The sequence below is a fragment of the Pagrus major genome, chromosome 4, assembly GCF_040436345.1.
Source record: "Pagrus major chromosome 4, Pma_NU_1.0".
NCBI classification, from domain to species: domain Eukaryota; kingdom Metazoa; phylum Chordata; class Actinopteri; order Spariformes; family Sparidae; genus Pagrus; species Pagrus major.
The window spans coordinates 29,536,334-29,554,525 of NC_133218.1; positions in this window are offsets into that span (position 1 = coordinate 29,536,334).

An 18,192-nucleotide genomic window follows, 5' to 3' on the forward strand; every position below is an offset into this window, starting at 1 on the left:
GCGTAAGTTACTTAGGTAATGTAGGCCAACTTGCTGGTTCTCCTGGGAGACTCCTGTTTTTCATTGCCCTCCCTGGTTTCCTCCTTGAGTCACAATTCTCCTGTATTTAATCCTGTGTTCTTTATAGTCCCCAGAATGCATGAAACAAAGTCTCTAAACTATTTCTAAGGTGTCAATGTTGGCATGTATGAACTTAGGTACATTTGTAATGGAGGTTACAGAAGTAACATAGTGATTTTAGCCCAAACCACAATGTTTTCCTAAACCTAACCAAGTATTTCTAGTGCCTAAACCTAACCACACACTGGCCGAACAACCAAGTTCACATACGATGTTGTTACACTGCAATGGTCATGTTGTTTTGGGAGCTGTGATATTTGTCATTCTGGGAGATGCTGACATTGTACCCATTCAGTCTTTTAGGTATAAGGATGTGTTGATTTAACTATTAGACTTTGATAATCAGTTAATACTTAACTAACTTATCAGTAGATAACGTCTGTTTTTAACCTTCCATTTGTTAAGGAAAATGACTACAGAACAACGTTGTAGTTTTTAGGTTTGAATTGGGCCCTAAATCAGACCACAGATTGTAAAGTTGACTCACCATCGACTTTTTCTGATAGTTACAGGTGGTTTTAGTGCTACTGCATGAAGCACTAGTGTAGGACAATCGAAGACATACATCCTAAAGTATAAAGTTCTTTTACTGCTCCCCCTCAAAAACAGATCGTGTAATGTTAAAGATTTCACAGACAACTAAACCGGATACACAAACATAATAGCTCACACTCACACGTACGTAAACACACAAACGCGAGCTCGGTCAAACAGAGCTCTCTACATGGAGCTTCATGCATGCATGCGTGTCTATGAAGTTTGGCACTGTGTTTCTTTGGTCCATACGGCGTTTTGTATTTGCCATAATCCCCTGTCAGCAACACTTAGGCAGGCAGACAATAGCAGAGGAGATCGGCAGCCAAACCCCCTTCACTGTGAGCTTGGCAGGTCAGCGTGCAAGCAGCAGGTTACACACACACACACACACACACACTAGGTTAACACACACAAACACACACACAAACAAACAAACAGTGCTGCACCTGTACCACCATGCAACATACACACAAACACACACACACACACACAACACACACACACATACACAAACATCCACACACACACACACACATACACACACACACAAGCACACACACACACACAAACACACACAGAAGACACACATGTCCCGCTGAGATGCACGTTACTCACACCGTCTCCCGGCCCTCTTCAAAGAGTTGTGGTGCAGCTCTCAAGGACACGGCTGTCTGACATCTCCTCTATTTCTCTCTCTCCTCTCACTCTGGCATACTCTCTCTGTGTCTCTCTCCCACTCTCTCATTTGCTTCTCGGTTGCAGGACGCTGCCACAACAGATGCAAGTGTGTCGCTGCCTTTCTGTATTCCTCCCTTTTCCCTCTATCCCCTTCTCTCTCCTCTCCTCTCCTCTCCTCTCTTCTCTCGGTCTGCAGCTGAGAGGCACAGCTCATTCTCTAAGCCATGAAGCAGGGCTTCTCTCTTTTTTCAAGTGCCGGGTAGTATGAGAACGAGGAAGCGAGAGAAAGAGGAAGGGAGGGAGAAAGAGGAGAGGAAGGAGTGCTGGGCGAACTGACCAAACTGATGTGCCACTCCAGGACACCGGCGTTCTGCAGACAGTCAGCCAGAGTCCCACTGCAGGAAAAAAACTGCTTTACTGTAAATCAGCAGAAGCTGTGGAAGCACCACATATGTTTCAGTCTCGCACAAACGAGACAGATGGACAGGAACATAAAGTAAATTGGGGAATATGAGGGAGGAAACTGGGAAATAAGAACAAAAAGAAATTGACATTTTCTATTTGTTTTCACTGTATGTTGTGTCTGGGACGTGTAAATAAAAACCCAAATTGAAAGTTAAAAAAGAAGAGAAGAGAAGAGAAGAGAAGAGAAGAGAAGAGAAGAGAAATGTATTAACAAGACAAGAGAGGAGAAGAAGAGGGGCGGGGAGAAAAGAGGAAGTCTAAGTATTCCCCAAAGCCACGCTGTCTTTTCTGAAAAATGGTCCCTGCAGGCCCGATCCAGAAAGAGGCAACACAAACAAACACAGAGAGCAGAAACAAACATCTATTTATGGAGGAGGGGGGTCCAGTTTCCCAACCACATTTGCTAGCAGCTCCGTTTTTTGTTGACAATGTTACCAATTCAGCAGTTTAAGAGTAACAACCAGAGGACAGGACAGGAGAGGAGAGAGGTGAGGGGAGAGGAGAGAGGAGGCTCATTCTCTACTGCACATTATAACAACATGATAACTTGTAAGTTTCCATCTTTCACATCCCAGAAGTAGGTCAGTGCATCCCAATCTTGATCTGGCAGTCTCTCTCCAAATCCTCCAACAGGTTAACAATGCAAAAAGTCCATCCTCAAAACAAAAACTTTTCTTTTTCTACTTCTCTATGGGTCATTCCATGTCAACATGCCCAGAATTCAGAACGTCTCAGTTTATGTCATGGATTTTCTTGATGAAAGTCAGATGAAAACTTCTATGAAATTCACAGAACCCTACAAAAAATCCTGTAACTGTACTCTGAATACTTTTCATTAATGAATTTTTGAAGTTTGGCACTCAGCTAAATTTAATCATTTATGTGATTATTTGTATTTGAATTCTAAGCTTCACCAATTGCTTATTTATCACTGGGTTGAACTGAAATCCTTATCCCTTAACCTAATCGCTATCCGAGAAACCCTCTGAATGACTTGCAAAATGTAATCTTTCATTTTTTATTACTACTAATACATTTTCTAACTTTTCAGAACTAATTTCTGACATCATCAACTCAGAAAGATCAACTTCTCCATTAGTGTTTTCTGTCTAGTGACAGCTGGCTTATTCTTCCCTTTGTTCTAATCAAGAAAAAAAAGATGTAGTGGAGAGGAGAGGATGAATTGAGAAGTCGCAAAGCCTGGGCTCACAATCACATCAAACTGCTGATGAAGAAATTAATTATAATTGCATTCTTTTATATACTGTGCGTCTGGTTATATTGCAACTATTATGCAATAATCAGCCCAAAATTATTAAAAATAAATACAAGTTTAAAATTGTGAAATTTGCATTTTGCTAAGTAACAAAGAGTAATATTTTGTCCTGACACAGGGAACAAGATGACATCACCTAATATGTAACAAACTAAACCATTACAAGCTGTAATGAAGTCAATGAAAAACAGGCTCAATAGGTATCACACAAAGATAGAAAACCCCGAAGTCAACACAGGAAAAATATGTACCTATAAAAAAGAACCACTGAATGTCATATTACAGTGAGAAATACAAAAAAATCTTTGTAACAAGTGATTATATTATATTATATTATATTATATTATATTATATTATATTATATTATATTATATTATTTTTGAAATTGACATATTCCTTGTTTGGGTAAAACATGAATTATTGTTGTTAATTTGATTACTGTAAATATTGTGCAAAATCTATTTAAAGCAATGTTATGTAGATATTGCCATTTTGTGCCATTTGTTGCCTCCCACAGTTACTGAGTGCAACACCACTATCATAAATACAAATCCCATGTGCGTAAAAAATAATGTAGGGGCGACCTACAAACAAAACTCATTACATCATCACAATGTTATGTGTTGAAAACCTGTATGTTGAAGTAAACATGTATGTAACGTTGTGATCCTACCCTCTCACTGAAGTTACATAGTGCAGAGACAAGTGATGGGGGGCGGAGTGGCTGAGACAGAGACACCATTCACCCTGTTACAAGACACTGTAGCATCAAAATGATTTCTGAAGCTGTTATTCTAGGGTAAAACAGTTACGCAATGTTGCTTTAAATGAAAACATTGCTTGGATGTTAAGGACAAATTTCATCCCAATCATGAGCAGTTTCAACTTTCTTTTTCTGGAAAATTCCTTACATGTATGGGGAGGGCCTATGAGCGATCAACAAATGTTACCAAAAGAATAATGAAAGGAAATGTTAATTCCACTTCTCATGTTAGTCTCATTTAATCCAGAACTGTGTAGCCCTCCAGGGCTGAAGAAAAGCCATGCTACTAATGCACTAATAAAGGAGCAGCAATTGATTTGCTATGGAAATGCCCTACATCAGCAGTGGCTTATCACACATGGGATCAAGCGGCTTATAGTTAAAACGAGACAGCATGTAAGTTTTAAACCAGACAAACAAACAAAAAAATGTTATGCACAACTCTTGCTTTATTGCCTTCATCAGGGTGGCATCTGAGGTTGTTTCCCAGTTCTAGTTCCAGATGAGGGTTGACTTCACAACAAGTCTGGAGCCAGTTATGATCCTATGTGCAATTTAGAGGAGTGAATTGTGGGAAACTTGGAACCTCATTCATAGATTCTGGATGTTTCATTGAGGGAGAAGGCATAGATGTATTTTCTTTTTGTTTCGAAATGCAACTACATAACTGAACTTTATTTTTATAGAAAAATCATACCAGACACAAGTTAGTATTTCAAGTTTTTCAAACATTTCCAGCCTCTCACATGTCAAAGTGTAATATCAGGAAATCTGAGATCTGTCTTTAAAGCCAACCACAAACCTCAGGTTTTTCTCACTGGATAATGAATCAATGAATCATCATTATTACAATACAGCGATGTGCGTTATTTCTTCAGAGATTGAGTAAAGGTGAGTAAAGGTAACAGATCTTTCCCACTGCTGTATGAAAATCCAATATTTTGTCCTATTAAGTTCACCTTTTATGGCAGAAATTCGATTAATTACTTGAGAGGAGGCCACATGCAACATTAAATGCAATATTTCACTGCAACAATGCAGGAATTGTGAGGAAGATGAGGATGAAGAGAAGACACAACAAAGGAAAGGGAGGAGATGAGAAGCAGAAAAGGCTGGAGACAGAACAGGTGAATGAAAGGACATGGAGGAAGATGATAAAAGCAGGGACACAGAGGAGGAGAAGGAAAAAGAGGTGGAGGGCAAGGACAGGGGTGAAGGATGTAACTCACTCCTGTCCCCATCACCAGCGCCCAGTCCTAATTTACCCAGAACAATCAATCAGATCAGGAGGCAGACACTGATAGAGGACTACTATGCAACAGGATCCACCACGTACACACACACACACTGAGAGAGATGGAGGACTTGCATGCAACAGGATCTATTCACACACACATACTTTTATGCTGACTAGAGGGAAAAAGTTTGCGGCTCATATCTGTAGCCTCTGCACTGACTTCTACCAACTAGGCTGTACTGTGTAACAAAGTCACCGCGGCTCGGTGGGGTCACAGCGAGAGGTCAGGGCCCATGAGACAGAACGAGCACAGGGGGAACAGAGCGGGATTGAGAGAGCAGGAGGGTGAGGGAGAGGCAGGAGAACAACGGCCAACAATAGGAAGAGACGGAGAGACGGAGAAAAAACAGAGGACGGCACATGAACGAGAGGACAAAGCGATCGCGCCCTGCCACGCTCTCGGAGAAAGATAAATGCAGCAGCACAGAGAGAAAGAATAAAAGAGCGAGAAAAAAAAGTGGCGGACTGACGCCAGCTCAGGTACAGAAGACAGTGGTGATGTAAAACAAACAGATGAGAGGAGCAGGGAGATCAGTGTGGACACAAAGTTTCTTCATTCCTCCTCAATCACTCTGGGCCTTCTTTCTGTCCTGAGGGTGACACTTCGGTACAAACACACACCTAAATCACACCTCACCTCCACACATACACAATCAATTTTTTTGCTATGCAGCCGGTGAGACCGTTTTCTTCTTAGGTGTACTTACAATCTTACTGACGAGTGTGTGTTTGTGTCTTTTCACTGTTTATCATAAAAACTAGAGACACTTTAATTTAGGTGGTGGAACTTCTCCTGCCTACATGTTAGCTGGAGGGAAAATAAGTCTCTTCAGACAGAAATGTCTGGCTTCCTAGGTTTTAATGAACCTGTTTCCACAAATAAATATTTGTATTTATTAAATCCCGTGTTTATTGTGACTTTTAATTTTGGTGGGTAGCGATTTGTTGTCTTCATATTAGATCAAATCATCACAAATCAAAGATTTCCCATGAGCATGTGGAAGAGTCTCTCTTACAACTAGGCCACACTGTGACATCAATATTTGTTCTGAAAACAAGCCTTTTCTGGGTAGAGGACTAATTAATTACACCAAAACATGTTTAGAAAAGGGAAATTATTATAAATATATTCACTTTAGACCAGAAATTGTATTGTGAGTATGGCAAATTCTCATTTGTTTTGCTATAACTCACCTTTTTCTAGCAACAGAAAATATTTTTTGCAATCAAGTTTGGATTCCTTCTAATGGGAGGGCAAAGCAAATGATTCTGAATCATTTGAGTCATCAATCCTTACATACAGAAGATACATTAAAGTGTACGATAAACATGTTTGTGTCATACAGTGCTGCAGAAACTGTTCAAAATGGGCTCCAAGTCCAGTTCACTCCCTATCCTTTTATAACCCACCTTCCCCATGTAATAGACTGAAGAAACATGAAGAAAAAAAACATTCTTATAAGTGATCAACACGGCTCATCCGACAGACTTTTGGAAATGTGCATTTGGTGCAACCATATACCATCAAACACGGCTTATGTTGTCAGACATAACATTAAAGTTTTTGAAAATACTTTTTCATGATATTGGACTGATTGTAACTTTCTTGTGTCGTCTCTTAATCATGTCATTATCATCATATTACATTTTATATAATTCTAGGTACCAATCTGTAGACTTGAGTAGTTCACATAAAACATCTACTTTATCACTGATGTATTTGTTTAAGTAAGCAAGGGCATCACTTTGTGTTGAAAAGTGGCGAGGACATAAAAGCTCAGATGGAAAACATTTTTTAAACTCTTCAACATATGAAATTTGAGCCCATGTATCGGGGAGATTGCGTTCAGAGTAGATCATTACAGTGCGGCTATGTAATACTCGTATGTGGTTGTTACAGTATACAGTATGTTGATCACATCTATTATCCAATGAATAACAACCATTGTCGGCTGTTGCTCAGCCTGAGTATAGGCTGCTGTACATGTTGGGTCCTTAGTTTAATTTCACAATAGAATCATCAGCAGCTAGTTTCAACTGCAGCAGCTGATGGAAAGAAAATGTTGTCATTTGTTAACATTTCTTGTTTCAAGCTGTTTTTTTTAGATAATTTCTAACAAATTCTGCTTTTAATAAGTGACGGGAACAAAACTGACCATTTCTGGGTCCTCAGTGTAAATGGCACCTGTAAAAGTAAGATGTACTTTCAGATGTTTTTCTTGGGTTTGCCTAGATGTGCCATCACAACACTCATTACCATGCATCATATTACCTTTACCCACTGGTAATAATATAATGTAGTTGCCTTGAGAATATATTTCTACAGCGACCAACATCATGAATCTAAACCCCATAAAATGAAGCTGATGGAATTTATGACTAATTTATTTGACTTAAGACTAATTGGAGCAATGCTTTATTTATCCTGTAAATCATCCCAAAGCGCCTCCCTGTTTGTGTGCGTACACGATAGAAACAGACAGAGAGTGAGCGGGGGAGAGAGAGGACATGTGAGAGCTACGCTATCTATTTTAAATGATGACACATTTAATTTAGGCCCTGCGAAAGAAATTAAAAAGCTTTGCTGTTATTAATGAAGATGGAGCATAATGAGAGAGGGCTACACAATGAAACACACACACACACACACACACACACACACACACACACACACACACACACACACACACACACAGTTTCAAAGAGACATTGAACTTAACTTTTTAACAACAGACAGGTTTTTTCTCTCAAAATAGTTTGGTGAATCTGACTTAAGATGTTGGAAGATCATTTTAAAAATGATATGCATTTAGTGCGTTAAATGCTATAAATTGCAGAATTTCATTTATTTTTAAGCCAGAGTTGCTGCATGAAAATCAGCATGAAGTAAAATCTTGTCACGGTGTGTCCTCATGGTCCCTGTCCCAGTTGTCATTCACTGTAGCGCAGTCTAGTTTCTTTTCTTCATGAGAGTACACCTGTTCTCTGAGCGAGTTATAACTGCATTTGCAAATTTCCTCCTGAAGCACAAGGGACCTTTATAGACAACATCTTGTAATATAAAGCTAAAGCCAAACCTGAGCTTACAGGGTTTCGATGAGGCAGTGGTGTGAGACTCAAAGTCATGTTTCCATCAGCACTGTTGAAGTCATTGAGGTTGTAAATTGACTGAACAGAAAACCAGGCTGTGGTCTTAGTCTTCCCTTAATTTTGTTACAGGTTTGCCAATCTCATGCCATTAAATGTATAGCCTGCATAGCACTTCTATTGATTAACAAATGACAACGGCGTCAATGTGTCGCAATGTGCACTTGAGGTCAGGGACTTATTGCCTTATTTCAATTCTTTCTTTCCCCCCTCTCTCTTTCTTTCTCCAACTCTCTCTCTCATCCATCCCCCCTTTCTATCTTCCCCTTGCAGTCTTCCCTCCCTCCCTCTAAATAGATATTGAAGTTTTCTATTTAAGGCAGATGCTGTTTAACTTCCTTTGGGTGGGAAGTGAAAGGCAGGCAGAGGGCCATCCATCTCGCTATCCACCTGCTGACATCTTTAAACGCTATCGACACCCACTGCCAGCATTAACATGCAAAACCGCACTGCACGTTTGATTTCATTAGCTCATTGTGCGCAGGGTTTTCTCTTGCCCTGTCGGTGGGATTCTGGCTGCAATTATTGGATTGGATGCAGAATTGGCAAATTCTCCGACTTGTCAGAGAAACGCCATTTCTGCACTGCACTACAACTCTGCATTAATGCATTAGTTGTTTCCGGTCTTCCCTGAAAGGCTCTACATCAGGGGTTGGTGGGATACTGGGAAGAACAAACATAAAAGATATGGTGGGGGTAATAAAACCGGGGAAGTATAAATAATAGCAGCAGTCCGTTAATGTGCTCCAATGGTGTGAAAAGAAATAGTGTTATCAAGCGGGCGCCTTAAAGCCACAGATGGTAACATTACTTAAAGGCATGATACATCCATTTTGAAAAAAATGAACAATCTCTGTTTTCATAGAATAAAAATAAAGCAAATAACCAAATTGTGCCCTCTGCTAAGACTGTAACAATCTTTATAATATATTATTATTATTATTATACTTTCAGTATTATTAATACTCATATCTAGATTAGTAAAGCTTTTATTTCTGCTGCAGTGGCTGTACCCCCCTCCCCTGTCTCTCCTACTGCTTCTCCCCCCTCCCTCCCTCACCCCTCTCTCTCTCTCTCTCTCTCTCTCTCTCTCTCTCTCAACCCAATCGGTCTAGGCAGATGGCCGCCCACCAACGAGTCCGGTTCTGGTCGAGGTTTCTGCCTGTTAAAAGGTGGGGTGTTTGACTGACTATCAGTCAATCAAAATTTTTGGTTAAAAGTTTGATTAAAATGTTGCTGCGTCTCCCCCAAACTACTTTCGGTATAGTAACTTTTGAACCTGTACATATCCACTGGTAATTGTACCTAAACGTGAGATCTGTTTTGTGTTTTCCATGGTGGACAGTGCTGTTAGATTTAGGCAGGGTTTATTAGCAAGGGCTTTGAGAGTAAACCCTCTGACTTTTCCAACATTTAGGGAACAACAAGGGAGAGTGGTCATAACTCTTGAGAAGCTGATTTATTAACTGACTAGCTATAACTGTACTTTACTGCCCTATTAACAACATATACAAACTGGTAACCTGTTTTCCCTCCACTGGCTCGCATTTGCTCCACCACACACTCGCTATGCACAGCACACACGTCATTTTTTACAACAAGGAAACAAGCTTGAGAAAAGGCTGCAGGCAGCAAGACAAAATATTGCTGAAAAACACCAGCTTGGGTAATTCTACATGTGTCTGTGTCTGTCTACATGTGTTTCCACATCAGAGTGTGTACAATGAACGAGTCTAGTTGTTCCGACTGACCAATCAGAGGTCTGCAGTGTTTGATGGCACCTTTTAGTACAAATAACTGTTAACTGGACTGAACTCAACTGCTTGGTGGACACGAGGCTTTAGTAGCACGAGGGGATAGGCTAACAGGGCTCCATAACTCTGACCAGAGGGATATGTAACTTGTGGTGTGCCCCAAGGTTTTGTTCTGGGACCATTGTTGTTCAGCTATCTTGCTACTTGGAAACAAAATTAGAGCTTATGTGGTTTTCCAGTAGAAATGAGATGATATATAGATGAGTAGTTCCATATCTTAAAATGAAATCAGCCCCATCACTACACTGGTTCGCTGTATTCATAAGATGAACTGACTGATGTCACAGAAAGTTTTTGGTAATGCCACTTCTACTCCCCCACAGATCCACTTAGTTCTTGCTAATGTCAGACTAAAGTTTTGCTTCTGCTCACATTGTTTCATATCATTGTACTGCAGTCTTAAAAAAGCCAACAGTGGTTAACCACATTATCATATTTTGGAATTTAATGTTTGGTGAGTAAAATCAGAAAGAAAGAAAGAAGCACATCAGGGAAAATTGCTAAAACTGCAACAAAACACAAATTTTTATTCTTTTTTTTTTTTTTTTTTTAAGTTTACCAGCATTATACGTGTTTTTGTTATTTTGTGAGATATTTTATCTTTAAACCTCTGACATGTATTCTTTTCAGGACACATCTCTAACCATGTTATCCTATTTGTAGTTTAGTAAGTAGTAAGTGTAGTAAGAAAGTAAAGTAAGCAGGCTAAGAAAAGACTGGTATGAAATGCATTACAAATACTACATTTTTAATTAAACTCTGAGTTTGGCTCATTATTCAACATCACAAAGGACCTAAGCAGTGACCTCTTGTAGCAGAAAACACATCTTTGGGTGTGTGGAAAATCACTTAGACCCAGCTTTTTAAAAAAAATCTGTGTCTATTGGTGACAAGAGTGAGCACTGACTGAGATTGTGCTAAAAAAAACCCAAACATTTTTCAATCAGATCATTTATGAAAATGCACAGATAGAAACTGTTGTTTTCCTCAGTAAAGCACATGTTTTAGGATTCCTTTTATTGTTTTCCTTGTTCTAACTGAGGTACCTATGATTAAAACAATAAGCCTCTATTCTCTGTTTCTCCCTGCCACTCTCTCTCTCTCTCTCTCTCTCTCTCTCTCTCTCTCACAGACACACACACTCACACACACAGTGATACGCTCTGCACAGAAAAAGACACTGTAGGCGAGGAGGCAGAGTACTGTATCTTTGCTGCCACCTAATGCAGATATCACACACGCCGTCTCCCAGCACCAGGAGGCTTTACTCCTACTTTGTCTCCAGCTCAGGCTTTGGGTTTTTTAATCCTGCCGCGTGGGGTTTCAAACACACTCACAGGTCCCGGGCTCTTCAGCACTGCGGCAGGCCTTGGGTGGCATGGGATTTTGTTTTCCGGGGGTGGCAGTGTGTGAGGCGTTTGTGATATGCTAATTTAATCATTTTTGTCCACTCCTCCCCTTCCTTCTTTCCATTTTGTACCTATCAATCTAATCACTTCATCGGGATTCCTGGAGCAGGTGGAGAGAGGGAGGAGGGGGAGAGGGAGAGACACAGAGAGAAACAAATAGATAGAGGAAAAGAGAGAGAGAGAGAGAGAGAGAAGAGTCTCTGGCTGCGCAAATACCACAACAGCATCCCTTTCATCTATGAGCGCATGCGGCCTCCATCCCACAGCCCCCCCTCCCACACACACACCTCCTGAATGCTTTTAATTTTAGTGATGGTTCACTTTAATTATTATGAAAATTAAATCAAATGTAATCGGCGGATTAATGCGACCGATGAGATAATTCAGCCGCATGGTGATGAGAGCAGGCTGGATCGTCTATAAATCTCCACCAAAACGCTCAGGAGGAGGCAGGCAGGAGGCATCCAGCTCCACAAGCAGGGAGGCAGTGGGGTGTAAAGTCAGGTTACCCTCTTATCCTGTTTACACATCAGTGTTTAGCTGCTTTTCATTGGCAGAAAGAAATGTTTCTCATGCAAACTAACAAGAACTATGATGTGAGTGAATTACCTGGAAACGGTTTTTATCCTATTCCTTTTGAGTGGAGCATCCTGAGCGAAAAACGTGAATATTTTACATGTTGCTTTTTGATAAATTTCACTCAGTCCCTCCGAAAGCCAACAAAAAGCCCCACAATCCCACCTTTTGAAACAAAGTATCAACATAGTGTATTTGGGAATTATATATAACACACTTAATGATAAAAAAAGAAGATATTATTAAGTCAGGATTAGTTAAAATATCATAGCTCCAGTATTCAGATAAGCATTCTCCATTTTACAGGTCTTCAACTGGAACTTGAAACTGTAAGACTTGAGTCCATCAACATTTACTTTCGTCCACCATTTTTCTGCACGTAACATCAAAGTCGACAAGCCTTTACCAACATTTTTGCAGACTTTTTGGCTTGTATCGACTTGACTACCACTCTCTGTGGTAGTAGAAGCTGGTTTAAAGACTGCTAAACTGAAGACGGCAACTGATCATCTATAAACACATTTGCAGTAATGTTGCGTACTGTAAGCGGACGACCACACAGAGCTGTTGTGTCAGTCTACATTTGTTATTTATGAGAGCCGTCCGCACAGAACTGACAACAGCTCGTCTCCAACAGACTTTCACATGATTTGGCAGGGAGAAAGCTTAACTCGGCTGATTTGTTTATGGACTGACAGATTTGTTACTGTCCTTATAGCCAGTCAGAAAGATTTTCCAGCTTGTTTTAGAAATAATGAGAATGTGTTGGTGTGATTGTGGGCTTTGCGTTAAATAAGTCCACAGCAGCGTAACCTGACCTTACAGCAAAGACACAAACAATGCGCACAAACTTGTACATGAGTGCTCCCAACACAGGATATGTATATTTTTGTAGTGTATAGGATTTGGATACTAGCAAGGCAGGTGTTTTTATTTCAGAAAAAAATGCTCTCAGCTAGAAGGTATTACATGATGCCCAACATTAAGTCATTTGTCCTGCTGATCATTTTTATATAATGATTTTCTAAACTAAAGTTTGATGTTCTCTTTATTTTTTACCTCACTTTGTCCATTGCCCTCTGTCCCACTCTCCTTCCATCCATCCATCCATCCTTCTTCTCTCTGTCTCTCATTTCTCCTCACTTTATGTTCCTCTCCTTTTTTTTTTTTTTTTTAAATCCTATCTCTTGTTTTTCCTTTCTTGCCTCTCACTACTTCACTCGTTTCGTCCTCACCTCCTTCTCTCCCTCCCTTAATCACGGAGTGTGAGGGAATTGATAACCGTCTATTACCATATGTTGCTCCATGATTAATGTTCTCCGGTCTTTCTCGTCGTTTCTCATTCATAGCTCATGTCATGGCCCATAAACTAATACCTAAAAGAGATCTGCCAGATGATTTCCACTCTAAAAAAAGAGGGCAAGAGAAAGAGACACTCAGAGGGAAAGATACCGATACTTAAGTCTAGTAAAGGGCACGTGGAGAGGGGCTGTTAGCAGCACTGTAGGAAAGTCAAAGATGAAACAAGGGGAAGGGAAAGAGTTCTTCGTGCTTTGGCACTGATTGAAATATTTAGTTCCATTTTGTCTGGCAGAGCAGGTGTCAGCGTTATGCCAAATGGAGTTATTAAGGGCATAAATCTAAAGGCAAGAGCTGATTTGTCGCACCCATCATGGCATATTTATTAGGTACCACCATTCTGTTATGAATCTATTGATAACAACTGACAGGTATTGTGATATGGGGATGAGGCAGAGGCCTCCATCAGGGAGCAGTGCATGAAAAAGTCCCTCACGCTGTCAACATACGAGTACGAATTTACATTTTATATAATTAAATGTTGTTGTTTGTTTTAATTTTTCCATCCAATAAGGATTGACACATAGGTTTATTCCTTGCTGTCAATATTACCAAAATAAAACCTGCAATATTTTGTACGTTTTGGCTAAAATCAAAGTCTGCACAATCTGAAGTCAACGTTTCCTTTTCAGTCAGACAATTGCAGAGTATAATGAAAAAAACTAAAGGTTCTTATTGTTGTGCAAATAGTAAGCACTACTTGAAGTGGAAAAAAAATAAGAGCCCTTACTCCCTTACCAGTACATCGTTAAGCATTACTTTCTGAGTTTTGGCACTGTAGTGGTGGCGGTGGCGGTAGCTGCAGGTGTTTTTGCTAATGCCAACATTAAAAGTTTTCAATGCGTAAAGAAAGCGAAGCAAATTCTTTGCACATTGAGACTACATGAAAAGTCAAATCATAAAGATGTTAACAGATACAAATTTGCAGCTCTTCAGAGCCAGACAGCAAACACCCGGAGACAGATAAGATTCTGCTCTGATCCGGAGCCGTTCATTGACAGCAATTGAAGCAATTTTTTGGCATATTGAGACTACATAAAAAGTCAATACAAAGATGTGAATAGATGCAAATTTGCAGCACTTCAGAGCAGGCCAGCTCTGGAGGAGAGAGTTGGGTACAGAGCAAGACCTTATGGAGGAATAAACACGAGGAATCACATTGGATTCAGATTTTTGATCTGGAGCCATTTACCGACAAGAAGAGAGCTCAGAGACTTTTCAACTTTTGGGATGAAAAAAGTGGATTTATCTTCACTCCTATTCATCAACCTGACTGTAGCAGCACATGTGTGTGTGTTAATGTACTGTAATGCTAATTCAAGTTTGCAACAGTGGGAAACTTGACCTGCAGTCCCGATATGAGAAGATGGAGTACCAGCAGCTTGTGAGAAGTGTAGGTGCACAAGAATAAAAAGAGAAAGAGTCCGCTGGCCCACATTGAGTGCTGATACTAAGGAATTATGAACTAACGGAAAGTCCTCGTGTATGCGCATATGTGTGTGTATGAAACAGCTAAGGCCCACTGTATTTTAGCTTAGTAAACCCTGGCAAGCTCGGATCAGCTTCCAGATGGCGCACACTTAAATAAATGAACACATGCACATACACCCCCCCCCCCCCACACACACACACACTGCCCAAATTTGGCAAAGATAGAAATAGGTTGGCCTATGTAGACACAAAAACTAACCTGGAGTTTGTAAAGGTCTGATCAAACCTCCTCTGGTTCCGAAAATAGTTCCACATGTGTGACATTTTCTCGTCCCATCACACATATAAAGTAGGATGAAACAAATACATACTGTACGTATACACAGCCTAGATTTCTGTCTTTTCACAAGGTATGTCCCTTGTAATCGGATCATTTTTATTGCTGTCTCCTACTCTTGTTTGGTCTTCTACCTCATGCATACAGACATGTACACACACACATGGTGTACTAAATATAAAGTGACACACCATCACATGAATGTGAATGCATAATTGATAAGGTCATAAATTTTCAGTTTATTCTTGCTGACCGTTGGACAGTCGGGTACAACATGCACCAGGTTCTTGCTGCCGAGAAGATGAGTGAATGAACGTTATGTCATCTCACTGAAAAGAAAAATAATAATTTATTGATTTATTATTAAGTTATGCATATTTTCTCCTGTTGTTACAGCTACAGTACAGCATGAGCTTGTTTCAGGTGGTGGAGGGAAGGCAGAGTAGTGCTGCAGTTAAAAGAAAATGCCTCAATAATATTTTTATATATTTTTCCTGTGCTGTAAATAGTGAACAAACAGTTCATTATTATCAAGAATTTTGAATACGTTGCTGGGATGAAAAGTCTATGACACAGTCAGTTTACGTCATCAGAGATTCTAGTTTCCGGATCAAAAACATGAGGTTGACTGTCACGAGGCATGCAAGAAATCTATGTTTCATTTACCTTCCTTGACTTTTGTAGAAGCTCTTCTAGTCATGATCTTATGAAAAATTCCTTTAGCTGTCCCACAGGAAATGTTTAACATTCAGATTGCACTCAGTCATGTCATTGGGAATTAGAGTCCAAAAGAGTCATCTGATAGGTTGCCTTTATAGGATTCTTCAATCAGAATTCCCAATGGGCCCTTTGCAGGATACAAATAAAGCAGTTGTTCACACGGCATCATTTTGTAAACTGGCTGCACTGCATTTTTCACTTCTTTTTTTTTTGTTGAAAGGTTTGACTTAATTCTATCTTGCATCACACTCTGGTTTTCAGTTTAAATGAGCGAATGAATTTCCCAACTGACTTCTTTCCTCTTGTGGTTTCCCAGAGAGTTAAAATGAAATTCAATCACTGAAGACAATCAGGGTGTAATTAAGCTACTTCTAATTTAACTGTCGGTCAGGAAATGATAATAATATTAGCCTTTACTTACAAGGGAACTCAATTAAAAAAAAAAAAAAAAAAAAAAATGAGCCAGCGACTTTAGCCAACTATGAGATGCTGAGAGGGGTAGCCAAAGTGAAAGAGATGAGAAGAGAAGAACAAACTGAGCAAAAAATGTGCAGCAAACCAACTCTAAACAGTGAAAAACAAGCAGCTCGAGGAAAGAAACAAGAGAAAGAGAAACAAAGAGCGCGAGTCAAGTGTGCATAATAATGTGCACGGCACTCAAGTCTATATTTAAAGGGTGCCATTGAGCTGCTTGTTGAAAACAGGAGCCGTCGAGTTGCCTGTACGTACCAGTGAGAGGCCATGCATACATTATTCTGGAGTTGAGATAATTTGTCGACAATTAGCCAGAACAGGCTACAGTGAGAGGCTGATTAGCATGTTGGTACAAGTCAGCCACAGGAAGAGAGACACAGGGGCTTTGAAACTGACATGAATCCGACATCGCACACACTCTGTCATATTTTCGTTTTCCTCATTCATTGTCTTGCGCTCCTCTTTAAGGCGGAATTAATATTCATGCAGAAGCAAATGATGAATATGGATGTGCAGACAAACTGACTTGTTTCTGTGACGATAACAAGAAAAAAAAGGGGGGGAACACAGAAAACAGTCCCCTGAGAAACAACGTGTGTGGATTTCTAGTTTAGTTCTGTGTTTTTTTTTTCAGTTAGGGGAACCCGGTATATGGAGTCCCCACAGCCTACCCCTCTTGTGCTAAAAAAACATATCAGAGAGCACACTGGGTTTTAATATTTTTTAACAATCATTTTGGTACCAGAGAGAGTTCATTTTAATTGTGTGTAAGGTGTCGATATTGCTCAGTGTGTCAGCGCGGCTTTTATTCAGATCAAATATCACATCAAGAGAGCATTTCTTCCTTTCAGCTGATTTTTGGAAGGGAAAACTAGAGACGTGGGAAAATCTGGCCTCTCAAATACTCAAATGATCTTGATTCAGTTCAGTACTCGGAAGCCAAACCTCAGTGCTTATGCCAAATACAACCCATACATGATCGATGTTGTAAGAGATTCAAACAATAAGCAAACATGAATCTCTCTCAAGATCATCTGACTGTGTGTTTTCTAGCATAATTAAGGCCAACAGCATCTTGACAACAGATGTCAATGGCTAAGCTTGAGCATACTACAGCGGACTCTCTAAATCAGATGTGATCAATGCAAATGATCCTTTAACAACATCCGACAACAGGATCCAAGAGTCAAGAGGAGGAAACCGTAAATTAACCTTTCTGTGGCCAAGTGCTCTCAGCACCAGCAGGTGGGAGTTCAGACAAAGAAGGATGACCAAAGTGAACCACAGATCTTCTGAGAAGGCTTATAAAGTCATCATCGGGCAGATCGCACAGATGTAAAAGCTAGAGGAGAACATGGGTTTTGAGGCATGATTTGAAAGTGTAGTATGGGCAGAGGTGATTAAATTTTGGAGAAATTGAAAAAGATGAAGACAAGGTCAGTTATAAAACCAGTTTATAAATATCAAACTGGAAAAGTGGGTAATCAGATAAACTGATATCAATATTCATAGTGGTGTTTCATGAAAACTCAGATAATCAGAAATGAGAATGTGCAGAAACAGACTGTAGAAACCCCTCTGTGTTGGAGCTGTCATCTGTCATGATAGTGGAAGAAATGAAAAAGTTTAATATCGCCTTTTCTCTCAGTAAATCTAAGGCCTATACCAGCCGTTTACAGATTTTTTTTAAACAAACATTTTTCACTTCTGTTGAAAAACAAGTTTGTCCACACAACCTTTGTTTTACCAAATATCTCTGAAACACGGGAATCTGAAAAGATTGCAAACG